The sequence below is a fragment of the Peromyscus eremicus genome, chromosome X (assembly GCF_949786415.1).
Source record: "Peromyscus eremicus chromosome X, PerEre_H2_v1, whole genome shotgun sequence".
Taxonomy (NCBI): domain Eukaryota; kingdom Metazoa; phylum Chordata; class Mammalia; order Rodentia; family Cricetidae; genus Peromyscus; species Peromyscus eremicus.
Window position 1 is genome coordinate 133822244 of NC_081439.1, and position 16255 is coordinate 133838498.

The following is a 16255-nucleotide window of genomic DNA, read 5'->3' on the forward strand; positions in this document are numbered from 1 at the left end:
CTGGTAAAACTCTTTTCCCATTCTGAAGTTTCACTCTTCAATTATATCCTTTGCTGTACAGAAGCTTTTTCATTTCGTGAGGTTCTATTTGGCTATTGATGTTTTTAATGTCTGAACTACTGAGATCCTGTTCGGGAAATTCTTTACTGTGCTTATAAGTTAAGGTATATGCCTTATTTTTCTCCTCCAACAGGTTCAGTGTATCAGGTCTTACATTGTCTTTGATTCATTTGGAGGTGAGTTTTGTGCAGGATAAGAGAGACATAATGATCTAGTTTCAGTCTTCTATATTTGGCAATCCATTTTATCCAGTCCCATTTATTGAAGATACTGTCTTTTCTTCAATGTTTATTTTTTGTCTCTTTGTTAAAAAATCAGATTACTGTAAGAGTATGGGCTTATATATGGGTGCCCAATTCAATTTTGTTGATCAATGTATCTGCTTTAATGCTTTATTTACTATAGCTCTGTAGTATAACTTGGGATCAGGAATGGTGATATCTCTAGCATTATTTTCTCTCTGGGTCATTTGTGTTTCCACATGAATTTTAAAATTGTTTTTCAATTTTTGTAAAGAATTGCATTAGAATCTTGATGGGAATTGCTCTTTGTAGATTCACTATTTTTGTAATATTAGTCCTATCAATCCATAGGCACGGGTGGCCTTTCCTTTCCATTTTCTAGTATCTTCTTCAATTTTTTCAGTGTCTTGAAGTTTTCCTTGCACAAATCTTAAGCTTCCTTAGTCATATTTATTCCAAGATATTTTGAGACTATTGTAAATTGGATTGTTTCCCTGAATTCTGTCTTGGCATGTTTGTTGTTAATATGTAGGGAGAGTACTGATTTTTGTGTGTTAATTTTGTATCTTGATACATTGGTGAATGAATTTACCAGCAAAAAGTGTTTTCTTGTGGAGTCCTTAGGATCTTTATATAGGGAATCATATCATCTAAAAACAAGGATACTTTGACTTTTTTCCTTTCCTATTTCCTTTATCTCGTCTTGTCATACTTCTATAGCTAAAACTTCAAGCACTATGAACAGGAGTGGAAACAGTAGACACCCCTTTTTTGTTCATTATTTTAGTGTAAATGCTTCAAGACTTTCTCCATTTAGCATAATGTTAGCTTTTTGTAGATCACCTTTTTTTATGATATGCCCCTGTATTCATATATTTTCTAGGACTTTTATAATTGGACATTTCCTATCCTGACCTCTTGGACCCAAATAACTGACTCTGAGGCTAAATATTACTTATAAATTCGTGGCTGATAGCTCAGGCTTGTTACTATCTAACTCTTACACTTAGGTTAACCCATATTTCTATTTATGTTTTGCCACATGGCTCATGGCTTGTTACCTCATTTTTACACACCCTGCTTCCTGGACAGCTGGCTGGCATCTCTCCTGACTCTGCCCTTCTCCTTCCCATCATTCTTAGTTCAGTCACCCTGCCTATACTTCCTAACTGGATACTGACCAATCAGTGTTTTATTAAACCAGTTCAAGGGACAAATCTTTACAGTGTAAAAGAGTATTATTCCATAGTATTTCCCCCCTTTTGTCTAATTAAAAAGGAAGGCTTTAACTTTAACATAGTAAGATTATATACAACAAAACAGTTATCAAGTAAGAATTACTGTTACAATATCCAGTCTATTTGTATTTGACAAAATCAGATAAAGCATTTAATTATCCATTCTATCTTGGTGAGTCCAAAATTTTATATCTAATTTATCCTTTTATCATAACTAAGGAAAACTATAAGTTTAACTATCTAGTCTTCAACTCCATCAAAGACTTCAGAAGGATGAAATGTTACCTAATTACAGAGACATCAGGCTGCCTGGACAGTCACCCAATGTTTCTCTGTAATGTTGGGGTATCTATTTTTGGCCTACAGGCCAGCATATCTGACAGACTTTCCTGTTAAGCAAGGAATTTTTAAGGGCTGTCCTACCTTGTCTTGGGAAAGTTCAGCAGTCACCTTTTTTTGTGTCCTGCTGGTCCAGTTTGGACAGTAACTGTCCAGCAATTGAGGCAAGGGCAGTTTCTTTGTCCATGTGTCTAGATTTTGACATAAAGAAACTCCATATGGGAGTTCTTTGATGCCCATCATCATCTCTTGAGTATACTGGTGCTACCAGGAGCAGACATGTTTCACTGTCATGAAAAGTCTAAATTATTAAAACATTTTAAATGCCATATTCTGTAGGTCTTTGAAGTGTTTGAAGATTACCTATCTATCTGAATATATCTCTGTATACCTAGAAAACCTAACTAACATGACTATACATTTGAATATTATAGATGACTGTTAATGTGCTTCTTAATTATACATTACATTTTTAAATGAGTTTCATAAACATAATACTTTAAACAAGAGTAGAAATATACATATAACAAAATTAACTTTAAATTTGAATCAATAAACTAAAATCCATACCAATATAAAATATGTAAGATTAATAATTGTTTTATGGATTAAAGTAGATTCAATAATCTACTCTTTTATCATGTCATTTCTATATTCCTCCTTTTTCTTTTCAGAACAAAATCCCTGAATCTAACCTCCTTTGCTTAGCTTCTTTCCTGACCATTATCCATAATAACTTGTAACCAACCCCTCTAAAATGATAATAAATCTCCATAACCCATTTTGGGGGAAATGTGGATATAGTTTTCTAGACTACTTCCTGTTGATTGGGGGCACTGGTAATCTTTGGGAGACCCTGAGAGTATTCAGGGGTATGGGCATGTCCAGACTGGAAAATTCTGTGAGGCTGGATCATCTCAACCATAGCCTTGAAGCCATTCTGGAATCAGAACTCAGAGGAAACAGCAACAGAGGCATTCTGAAACATTGGATCATCTGGGCCTTCCTTTCTCATCAGAGATTTTTCAGGGGGGTTTCCTTGATCAAACCTGATTTTTCTTAACCTGGAAGACTCTACAGCCTCTCATTTCCTGTGGAAACAGAAGTATGACCTCTCTTCCAGAGTAACATACCTTTTGACTTAAATTTTAAAGTCAAGATAATTTTAAAATATATAGGTTGGTTTAATATAGCAGTTTTCATAATCCAAGGCCTCTTAGCAGCCAAAAATTTTAAAGACAATACAATAATATACATGATCTAGACTCTCTGTGTATTTTCTATCTTTATGTGGCTTATTATGTTTTTTATTACTCTATTCCTTTTTTAAGGACTTTCTCTACCCTTTTTCTTTTCTCTCCCAAGCCTACATATACTTTTAAACATACTGTAACCTATTTAGAGGGTTTTATTTTTGTCTGAATCTGTCTTTACTGCATATCTCTATCTTTTGCTGACCATATGAGTCTTTAAACTGCTAAGTGGCATGGCTAGGACCAAAGTTGCTGGCTCTGCCCCATTCCTTGGTTCCTTGAGAGACTAGTCTTATGGTGGAGGTACATCTACCACCAGCTCTGATAATCACGTTTATTTCCCCAACTCTGGGAAGTTTTTGGGTCCATGCTGCCACCCAGTAGTATGCCACCACTACTTATAAACTTATAAACTCCTGTTTGGCAGTAGGGCGTCTTGAAAGAGCCATGTGGTTTTTGCTGCTAATGCTGAGTCAGGAAGCTGTCTCTTAAAGGAGCCATGCCTCTGCTCACTTCCAGCAAACAGCCCATCTGAGAAAATGCAGCTACCAAGAAGCCATTCTTGACTCTGTTCTTATGTGCCTAGAGTCCCTTTTTAAGCTTTTGTCAGGGTTTATGAAGAAATTCTGGCCCCAAGTTGGACTGCCATATGTAATTGAATGTTTCCTGTTCTGACAACCTGATCCCAAATAACCAATTCAGATGCTGAATATTACTTATAAATGCTTGACTGATAGCTCAGGCTTGTTACTAGCTAACTCTTACACTTAAATTAACCCATATTTCTATTTTTGCTTTATCACATGAATCATGGCTCGTTACCTCATTTTTACACATTCTACTTCCTGGGTGGCTGGCTGGCATCATATGGTTTCTGTACTTAAGTCTACATGGTAGATTACATTTATTGTTTGTATATAATGAACCATCCCTGCATCTCTTGGTTGAAGCTGATATGACAATTTTAGATGACCTTTTTCTTGTGTTCTTGAATTTGGTTTTAAGTGCTTGAAAATTTTTATGTCTATGTTCAACAGGGAGTTTGGCCTTTAATTTTTAATTGTTTGGGTATCAGAGTAATACTGGTTTTGTAAAAAGGAAGTCTTCCAAATAAATTGTTTAAAAATATGAACAGAACATGAGAGATCCCTGGGAAAACATGAGAAGACATAATCTTGTATTATTGGTATAGAAGAAGGATACCATAACAAGGAATTGATATTATTGATATTTTAATGAAAGCATAGAAAACATTTCCTAAACCTAGATAAAAAGATTTCCATCTTGTGGGGCGTTTACCCAACCACCCCCACAGTTCCCCAGAGTTTTCTTGAGTGTGAGCAGCAGGAAATATTAGATAGAAGGATTTATTGCGGAGAATATCGCGGAGATAAACAGATAGAAAATAAAGGATAGCCTCGAGAGGGCCTGGAACCTTTTCCAACAGGCCCCGACTGTCTCTGCCTCAGGGTTTTTATAGAGGCACCAAGGGGTGGAGCAAAAGACCTCCTCCCCCAGCACAGCCAAGTGCAGACACCTGCACTCAGGCCCGTGGTCCTAATCATCCTCTATGCAGACCTGCTGGGTAAAGCCACGAGGAACCCGAGAACGGGCTCCCACACCATCTATCCAATAAAATACTAAAGTAGACAGGACCAGAAAAGATACTACCCATGATATTAAAATATTAAAAACACAGAATAAAGAAGGTGTATTGAAAGCTTCATAAGAGAAAGACTGAGTAACTTATAAAAGCAGGCCAATCAAAATAATACCTTATTATTCAACAGAAACTTTTATAGTCAGAAAGGGCTTGGAAAGTGCTAATTTCTGAAAGGCCACAGTTTTCAACACAGGCTATTATATGCAATAAAACTAACTATTGAAATTTAAGGGGAAAATAAAACCTTTCAATGATAAAAACAGATTAAATGAATACATGACCACTAAGCCATCTCTACAGAGGATATTGGAAGGAATACTTCAGTCTGAAGAGAAGGATAAACACACACAAGAGATCGCCAAGAATAAATAAATAATTCCAAAATAGTAATAACAAGTCTAAGAAACACCACAAAATAACAAAATGACCAAAATTAACTTATATTGTTTAATAGTACCTCTTTTTTTGTTTTTTTTTTTGGGGGGGGGTGAATGCTGAATGATCAGAGAAGCAGAACAAGCCACAGCTACCTCACTTTGTGAATTCCTCAGCTGATCCTGTTTCCTCAGACTGGAAGCCTCTGAGTCCTCATCCAAATGGATCTCAGCTGAACTGCTTCTCAAAAGCCTAAAACCTTAACCAGCCTTATATACCTTTCTGCTTTCTGACATCACTTCCTGGGATTAAAGGCTCTTGTTGCTACACCGGGCTGGTTCCAGTGTGGCCTTGAACTCACAGAGATCTAGGCAGATCTCTGCCTCTGGAATGCTAGGATTAAAGGCATGTGTGCCACCATTTGCTGGCCTCTATATCTAGTGGCTGTTCTGTTCTTTGACCCCAGATAAGTTTATTAGGGTACACAATATTTTGGGGAAATACAATATCACCACATTTCCCTTTTGTTGTCTAAAATTTAAAAAAGCTTATAATTAATACAAGAAAGACTATATCTAATAAGTATATACAGTCAAGAATTACATTAACGATGTCTAGTCCATTAACATTTGACAGATTCAGACAAAAAACTCCATTAATATATAACAATGTCCAGTCCAGTAACATTTGATAAACTCAGACAAAAAATTTCATTACTTATCCTATTTAAAACAATTCCATATTAGGGGTAGGGTCTTAACTTCATGGAGGGGAGCTGCCCTAATCATCAGCATCATAGTTTGATCCTGAGCACCTCGTAATGAACAAGGCCTCTCTTTGAACTGCCAGACTTGAGCCATCTGTTTATTTATGAATGTATCCCTCACGCTCAATGCTTTTTTACTTCCTTTGTATTGGTTTTGTCTGGTGTTGTTATATTGGGGTGTTTTGGCGGGGAGAGTACTTGACTAGATAATTTACATGCCCACCCCTTTCAAGGTCTACTTTTGCTCCATCCTTGCTATAAGACAGGTACTGCTTTTTCTAGAACAATTATGTGTGGCAAGTACCTGCCATGAAAACATAAAGAACACCCCCTTACCAGAAGATAAATGAACAGAGAACTGCCTTCCATCAAAAGAGAGAGAGAAAAAAATGAGAGGGGAGGGATGTCACAAAGGCAGGGGGGATACACTAGTGGATATAATAAGATAATAAGGGAGATTATTGAATCTACTTTTAATAGTACCTCTTAATAGTAATTGTCTTAATTCCCCCAATCAAAATGGCACAGACTAGTATATTGGATTAGAAAACAAGATCCATCTTCTTACTACCTTCAGGAAACACACCTCACTATCAATGATAAGTACCATCTTTCAATAAGAGGATGAAAAGTGGTATTCCAAACAAATGGAATGAAGAAATAGGCAAATCTATTCTAATATCAGAAAAAAATAGACTTCAAGTTAAATATAGTCAGAAGAGATAATAGGGTCACTTCATACTCATTAAAGGAAAAATACACCCAAAGTTATTACTATTATAAGCATATATGCACCAAACTTTGGTGCACCCAATTTCATAAATGAAATATGACTATATCAAAAAACACAGATTAATCCCAACATAGTGACAGTGGGTGACTTAAATACCCCAGTAGACAGTTCACCTGAACAAAAATCAGACAGAAAAATATTGGAGTTAAATGATATCACAAAACAAATGGACCTAATAGACATCTACAGAACATTACACCCAAACATTAAATACACACATTCTTCTTGGCAGCTCATGAAATTTTCTAAAAAAAAAAATCTACCACATATTAGGACACAAAGCAAGTCTCAACAAATATAGTAAAATTGAAATAACACCCTGAATTTTAAAAGGCTACAATGGATTAATTCTAGATATTAACAGCAATAGGAGTTATAGAAAGGATATAAACATGGAGATTAAACAATAAGTGCTGGATGATAATTGGGTAAAGGGAAATATCAAGTAGAAAAATTTAAAATTCCTAGAGTGGAATGAAAATGAAAATACAACATACCAAAATCTATGTGATGTAAGGAAGGCAGTTCTAAAAGGAAAAGCTATAACACCAAATGCCTATATAAAAAATTTTTGAGCCTGGCGGTGGTGGCGCACGCCTTTAATCCCAGCACTCGGGAGGCAGAGCCAGGCAGATCTCTGTGAGTTCGAGGCCAGCCTGGACTACCAAGTGAGTCCCAGGAAAGGCGCAAAGCTACACAGAGAAACCCTGTCTCGAAAAACCAAAAAAAAAAGAAAAATTTGAGAGGCCACAAATCAATAATTTAAAGATGCACCTAAAGGACTTGGAAAAACAAGAACAAACAACATGGAAATATGGGAATAAGTAATCAAAATCAAGACTAAAATTAATGAAATATAAATGAAAAAAATACACAGAATCAACAAAACAAAGAGTTGATTCTTTGAAAAAGTTAACAAGATTTACCAATCTTTAGCCAAATTAACCAAAAGAAAGAGAAGACTGAAATTAATAAAATTAAAAATGAAAAGGGAGACATTGCTATTGGTGGAAGTATTAAGGCAATTCCACGTAGTTAGAAGGGAGGTTTATTTTGTGGGGTAACTTACAGTAAAGGGATAGGTTACAGGGTCCAGGAAAGGTGTAGTGCAGTCCAGCGTTGTTCTCTGGAGAACTCTGCTTGGTCTACCTCCAGCGTCCAGGATCCAGGAACCAAGAGAGCCGGCATATCGGATCTCAGGTCTTAAGTGTTCCTATCTCAGCCCCGCCTCACAGTTACTGGAAGCCTCAATGGGGGTAGTACTTCCAGGTCAAAGCTGGAACACATTGCAACAGACATTGAGGAAATTTAGAGACTCATAAACACATATTTTTTATCTTCTATAAAATCCAAAAGAAATGGATGCATTTGTAGATACATATGACCTGCCAAAGCTAGACCAAGATGGAGTAAATAATTTAAACAAATCCATAACAAACAATGAGCTAGAAAAAATAACTAAAAATTGCATAACTGCAAAGAAATGTCCAGGGTAATATGAATTCAGCAAAGAAGAGTTAACACCAATTCTCCTCTCACAGTTCTTGGTGTCAGAAAGTTCATGATTAGGCACTGGCACATACAGTCTGGAGAGGATTACCTTGTGCTTCAGAGATAGAACTTCTTACTCTTTTCCACAGAGAAGTATGCTAGCTAAGTTTTTGTCAACTTAGCACAAACTAGAGAGTTATTAGAAAGGAGGGAGCCTCAATTGAGAAAAATGCTTCCATAAGATTAAGCTGTAGGCAAGCCTGTAGGACATTCTCTTAATTAGTGACTGATGGGGGAGGGCCCAGCCCATGGTGGGTGGTGCTATCCCTTGGCTTGGTAGCCCTGTGTTCTATAAGAAAGTAGGCTGAGCAAGCCATGGGAAACAAGCCAGTATGCAGTACTCCTCCACGGCCTCTGCATCAGCTCCCACCCTCAGGTTCCTGCCCTATTACCGTTCCTTTCTTGACTTCCTTTAATAATGAACTGTGAAGTGTAAGTGTACACCAAATATCCCTTTTCCTTCCTTAGTTGCTTTTGTCATGGTATTTTATCACAGCAATAGTAACCCTGACTGAAATAAGAGGGAATGCAAAAGGGATCTATCTTATACCATCTAGCCATTTGCTAAGGTTGCTGTTCAATCCAAGGGGGCTCTGTGCTCATAAATTAATTATATCCTAAAGGACTCACATTTTAATGCAATCACATTGGAGCTAAAGTTCCAACAGATATTTTCCTTTTATGGTCTTGTATTATTTTTCATTTTCTTACAGATATATATATATATATATATATATATATATATATATATATATATTATATTCTCCCACTTTATTCTCGCTTTCTCACCACCCTTCTTCCTTTTAGTCCCCTTTGTTTCCCTAGACAATTTCACTATTACTTTCATTTAATATATACATACATGATATTATGCAAATATACAAAATTCAGGAAACACAAACGAAAAAATGTTTGGTTTTCTGAGATTCACTTAATACACTTACTATGATTACCCCCAATTACATCTATTTTTCTAGAAATGTCCTAACTTCATTCTTTATGGCTAAAAAAATTCTATTGGGTATATATCATATTTATTTTAATTAATTAATTAGTTAATTAATCAATTGGTTTTTCAAGACAAGGTTTCTCTGTGTAGCCCTGGCTATACTGGAACTCTCTTTGTAGACCAGGTGGGCCTCGAACTCACAGAGATCTGCCTGCCTCTGTCTCTTGAGTGCTGGATTAAAGGCATGCACCACCATGCCCAGCTTATCACATTTCTTTTTAAACATTTGAAAAATATTTATTTTTATTATTTTTAATTATATGTGTGTACAGAGCATATGTACACATGAGTGCAGGTGTCTGAAGTGACCACAGGCATCAGATCTCTGGTGAGGCTAAATAACTGATCATATTCTTGTTGACTGTATATAATTTATCTTTTGTGATCAGTCTATGTTGATAGCCCATTTTATTGGATTGCTTGTTTTCTTTTATTATTATATTTTTTATTATTTAAAACAATTCTTAAATTTAAATATATTTTTATCATTTTCTTCTCCTCCCCCAGGACCTCCTAGATCCTCTCCACTTCCCTACTCACCCAACTTTAAATTCTTTCTCAAAATACAAACAAAAATAATACAACAACAAAAGCAAGAAAACAAAATAAAACACCATCCAAAGAGGAAAAAAACTGTAACCAAATAAAAGCACACATAAAAACTGTGGAGTCTATTTATATGTTGATCAGCTGCTTCTGAACATGAAGCCTGGCCTGGAGTGGTTGATATACCCACTGTCTCTCCATTGTAGAAAACTGATTTTCCCTCTCTCAACAGGTATAAGTGAAAGTTCAGTTAACTTTTACCCTAGTGGCTAGGTTTTCATTTATTCATTCATTTTTTTAAAATATGACATAATAAAATAAAATATTATTAGGATCAAAAAACAACTGTAACATAGAAGCTGGACAAGACAAACAAACAGAAGGAAAAGAGCTCAAGAGAAGGCACAAAAATCAGAGACCCATTCATTCACACACTCAAGAATCCCATAAAACTACTAAACTGGAAACCGTAATATATACAGAGAGGACTTGGTGCAGACCCATGTTGGCCCTATGCATGCTTCAGTCTCTATGAATTCATATGAGCTTTGATCATGTTGATTTAAAGGGTCTTGTTTTCTTGGTGCCCTCCATCTCCTCTGGCTCTTACACTCTTCTGCCTCCTCTTCCTCGGGGTTTCCTAAGCTCTGGGGTGAAGGATTTCTTGTTTTCTTACTGTTCAATATTGTTTCAGTTCTTTCTGTATTCTAGTTATTAATCTTCTGTCAGATGTGTAGATGGCAAAATTTTTCTTCTGTTCTGTAAGCTGTCTCTTTATTTACCTATTTCCTTTACTCTACAGAAACTTTTAAAAATTTTCATGACATCCTATTCATCAAGTGTTACTCTTATTTCCTGAGTTACTAGAGTTCCATTTAGAAAGTCTTTGACAATGCCTATGTCTTGAAGTGCTTTCCCCACATGTCCTTTAACAGTTTTAGTGTCTCCGGTCTTATATTAATGTCTTTGAGCTATTTGGAGCTCTTTTTTTTTTGTAGTATGAGAGATAAGGATCTAGTTTATTTCTTGTACATCTGAATATCCATTTTTTCCAGCATCATTTGTTAAAGAAGCTTTTTTTTCCAATGATAATTTTTGACATCTTTGTCAAAAATTAGATGGCTTTATATCTGGTGGGTTTATATCAGTGGGTTTATATCTGGTTCTTCTATTCTGTTTGACACTCATGTCTATTTTTTTCAAATATTAGTATGGATTTGTAGTATGAGATTAAGTATAGTGATATCTTTGATGTAACATGAATCTTAAAAGGTTTTAGTAATAAAAACCCTGAGTAATAAAATATTGGAGTGATGGCTGAGAGATCAGAGGAATAGAACAAGCCAGCCACAAGCTCTTACTGCTAGGAAATCCTCAGCCCAAGAGAGCTACTTCATGTATACTCATGCCTATATACCTTTCTGTGCCCTGCCATCTTACTTCCTTTCTTCTCCCAGCTATGTTACTTCCTCTTTCTACCCAGCTCTATCACTTCCTGTCTGTCTGTACAGACCTCAAGACCTCTATGGTTAACTAGTGCTGGGATTAAAGGTGTGTACCACCGTGCCTGGCTCTGTTCCCAGTATGGCCTTGAACTCACAGAGATCTGGATGAATCTCTGCCTCCCAAATGCTAGGATAAAAGGTGTGTGCTACCACAGCCTGACCTCTATGTTTAATATAGTGGCTGGCTTTTTCCTTAGATCCACAGGAAGCTTTATTTGTTAGAGTACAAATAAAATACCACCACACTTTGGCATATTTATTTTTGCTCAGGATTTCTCCGGCTATCTGAGGCATTTTTTACTTCCAAATGAAATTTAATATTTTTTTCTACTTTTGTGAAGAATAAGACTAAAATTTTGTTGGGGATTTCACGAATCTATAGATTGCTTTTGGTAAGATTTCCATTTTCACGATCTTCATATCCATGAACATAAGAATTCTGTCTTCTGTGTTCTTTAATTTCTTCCTTCAGTGTTTTAAAATTTTGATTGTAGATGCATTTTGATTCCTTAGTTAGATTTATTACAAAGTATTTTCTAGTAATTGTGAATGGGATTGTTTACCTGATTTATTTTTTATTTTGTTTGTCACTGGTATATGGAAAGGCTATTGATTTTTGTGTGTTAATTTTGTACCCTTCCACTTTGCTAAAAGTGTTTATTAGTCCTAAGAATTTTCTGGTGGATTTTTTGAGTCTCTTATTCATAGAATCACATCATCTACAAATAAGGGTTCTTTGACTTTTTTACTTCCAATTTTGTATTCCTTTTACTTGCTTCTCTTGTCTTACTGCCCTAATACTTCCAATACTATGTTAAATGAATAGAGACTGTGCAACTTGTCTTATTCCTGATTTTAATGGAAATTCTTTTTGGTTTTCCCCATTTAGTGTAATATTGGTCATAGCTTTGTCATATATGCCCTTTATTATGTTGAGGTATGTCACTTCTCTTCCTAAATTTGCAAGAGCTTTTCTTTCATGAAGGATGTTAGATTTTGATAAATGCATTTTCTACACCTGTTAGAATGTGAAATGTGATTTCTGTACTCAACTGCATTTATGTGATGTGTTGCATTTATTGATTTGCATGTGTTCAAGCATCCCCATATCTCTGGAGTAAAGACAACTTGGTCATGGTGGATGATCTTTTTCAAACAACAGATATGATCTGTCCACAAAGGTCTTTCAGATACTGTAGGGAGAGATAGTCAATAAGTAAACACATATAAACAACCTGTTCTATCTTTTATAAAGGAAAAGCATAGAGAATACTAAGGCCATATAAACCTACTCTTGTCTAAACTGAACAATCAAAATATTTTGCTATTAATTGTATGTTTACATTGGAAGCAAAATGATCAATAATTGTGAAGTGAACAAATGCTGAATTTTTTGTATGTATATCATTTTCTTTCCACTCACATCATAAGAGTCACTGTTCATCGTTTGCAATATTTCTATGATCAGTTTTTTTTATTTTTTGATCTTGCTATCTGCATAGTGAATGTTATAACACTGTGGTTTTGAATACCATTTCCCTAATGAATAATAATGATAGTATAATCTTTTCAAGTTTTTAATTAGTTATTTGGGCATATTTTTTGTGAGACCTCAATCCACATTTTTTTTTCATGTTGGATTATATCATTATTGTAGAGTTCTTTTAAGTCACTCATTCTAAGTCTTAGACTTCGTTTCTTTACTGTGTCTACCAACAACTGAAATCAGACCTGGAAAAAATAGTTTTTCAATTTTTTTATTTCTAATGAGACATGCTTTTGGGTTTTATGTGAGAAATCTTTGCCTAACTCATTATTAGTTTCCTATTACAATTATAGCAAATTATATTAACATAATGGCTTAAAATAACACATTCATTTTCTTAATTCTTAGAGTAAAAACATAAAATGGCTCTTGTAAGCTAAAATTACATTGCTGACAAAGGTATTTTACTTTAAAGTCTTGAAGACAATCTCTTTCCTTGCCTTCTACCTTATAGAGATCGCTTGTATTCCTTATTGCATGGTCCCCTTCTTCCACCATTAAAGATCATCATTCCAACTTCTGTATCTATCTTTTTTGTGTGTGCATCTATGTACCTATTGTTTTCCTCTAGTAAGTACCTTTGCAATCACTCTGGGTCCACCACTATGATCTAGGACAATGTTCCTATTTCAACTTCTCTAATTATATCTTCAAAGCCCCTTTCGCCATAGAAGACAAAATATTTACTGATTCTAGGGACAAAAAGGAGACATCTTTGTGGAGCCACTTGTCCATCCCATCATAGTCACAAAGATTTTCTACCATATTTTATCATTATGGGTTTAATTTTTATATTTAGGTTTATGATCCTCTTTCAATTGATTTTTGAGTGGTATGAGATAACAATTACTTGTTTTACATAAAGACATTCAGCCATGTTTTCCTTTGACTTTCCTGGAATCTATAGTTACTCCAGGTTGTATACTCACATATAAAGATTTGGAACTAGGAGCCACAAATAAGAGAGAATATGTAACATTTGTATTTCTGGGTTCTAATTACTTGGTATATCTTCTAGTTCGACCCATTTGGACAAAGTGGAATGCTACAGAATGGGAAAGATTTTTTCTTACCAGCTATATATAGGATAGAGGGCTAATATCTAAAATATGTAAAGAACTTAAAAAGAAACTGGAGTCAAGACAAACAACCCAATATTTAAAATCTAAATAGAGAGTTCTCAAAAAATGAAACATGAATGGCTGAGGAACACTTAAAGAAATGTTTGACATAATTAGTCATCAGAGAAATACAAATTAAAACCACTTTGAGATTTTTTAAACCCCCTTTTTTTATTGCCCGGGTGATCCTCAGTGGTCTGGGGTACAGGCTTCACTTTGAGATTTCGTCTTACCCCATTCAGAATGGCCAAGATCAATAAAAACAAGTGACAGCTCATGCTGATAAGGAGTAAGGAAAACACTCATTCACTGCTGGTGGGAGTGCAAAGTTATACATTCACTATGGAAACCAGGGTAGCAGTTCCCCGGGAAGCTTGGAATAGATCTACCTCAAGATCCAGCTATATCACTCTCAGAAATATACCTAAAGGGCCCTATATCCTACTACAGAGACACTTTCTCATTCGTGTTCTTTACTATTCTATTCATAATAGCCAGAAATTGGAACTATCCTAGATGTTCAACAGATGATTGGACAAAGAAAATGTGGTATATTTACACAATGGAATATTACTCAGCTGTTTAAAAAACTGAAATTATGAAATTCACAGGCAAATGGATGGAGCTAGAAAAAAATCATTCCAAGTGAGGTAACCCAGACCCCAAAAGACAAATACATTATATATTCACTTATATGTGAGTATTAGCTTTTAAGTCTTTAATAAACAGACTACAATCTGTATAACCACAGAAGTTATGTATAGTGTAAGGGACAAGGGTAGAAGAGAAAGATCTCCCGAGGAAGCGTAAATAGTATATACACACACACACACACACACACACACACACACACACACACAATTATGGATCAACTAAATGAATGGGGCGAGATTGGAACAAGAAGATTAAATGGAGAGGAGGGAAGGAAGATAGTAAATGAGAGAATATAGAGAGGGACAGCTAAACCAAGGGCCATTTGAGGGGTCATATGGAAACCTACTATATTAGAAGCTTCTTAAAATATATATGAACCAAGCCTCAGGAGCCAAGCAAGTTAGATCTGCCAGTGAGCCTCCGGCCTTGAAAATTGACAAGAGTGTCTGAAAACCCTGTCCAGCTCTCCAATGGCCAGCAACAACACTACCAGCATAGTACAAGCCAGGAAGCTGGTAGAGCAGCTGAAGATGGAAACCAACATCGACAGGATAAAGGTGTCCAAGGTGGCTGTGGACTTGATGGCCTACTGTGGGGCACATGCCAAGGAAGACCCCCCCCCCCGCTGACCCCAGTCCAGGCCTCAGAAAATCCCTTTGGGGAGAAAAAGTTCTGCACTATCCTTTAAGTCTCTGAGAGGAGGCTGAGGAGTGCCTGGGCTCCTGGGACATTGGTGTAGATTTCCTAACAAAGTGGATGCCTTTCTCGATTGCAGCATTTAAAGACAGGAAGGAGAACCATCCTGGACACTCTGGGCTGTGCATGTTTAACTAACTGTCCCCTTATGAGAATGGAAGCTGATTCCATGTCCCAACTTTAGAGATCTTACCCAGCAGACCTGCCTGGAGGAGGGGAATGTATAAAAAACAAAATAAAATAAAATAAAAAAGTAAAATATATACATATATGAAAGAATTCTAAATGGAATCACCAAATAACGAGACAGACGAAGCCCCATCTAGACATTTCTTACCACTAAATGAAACCTCCAGTGCCACCTAATCGAGTTGTTAGCCAAAAGGGGCCCATGGAAACCCCGAAACAACCCAAGCTATTACCAAGGCTGTTGGTGGCGCTCCACAAACTGATGGTAAGGCCCTATTGCTGGAGACAACACCTACACAACTCATTGAACACAGAGAAGTCGAGCTGGTGCCTACCTAGAACCTTCACCCCTACTGTCTAGTATCCATGGTATGGGAAGGTACTCTGCATACCACCCGAGGAGAAAGGTAAACAACAACCCAGCTACAAACCCTCTGATCTACAATGGTGACCTGCCTGCATGATACACTATTTGTTTGTGCAATAGTGACACAAACCTTGTGGGAGTAACCAACCAATATCTGATTAGATTTAAGGCCCACTGCATGAGATGGAACCCATGCCTGACACTGGTCAGGTGGCCCAGAACTTGAGACTAGATAGGCCATAGACCCAGAGGAGAACCAAATACTATGTTCTGCTAACAGAACATAACAATAAAATTACTTCTAATGATATTCTGCTATACACATAGATCAGTGTCTTATTC

The 16255-nt window shown here is 36.1% G+C and overlaps 1 pseudogene; it reads left to right on the plus strand.

The window, feature by feature from the left end:
* The first annotated feature begins 15131 nt into the window (after nt 1-15131).
* LOC131899859 (guanine nucleotide-binding protein G(I)/G(S)/G(O) subunit gamma-2-like) lies at nt 15132-15349 on the plus strand (annotated as a pseudogene).
* The last annotated feature ends 906 nt before the right edge of the window (nt 15350-16255 follow it).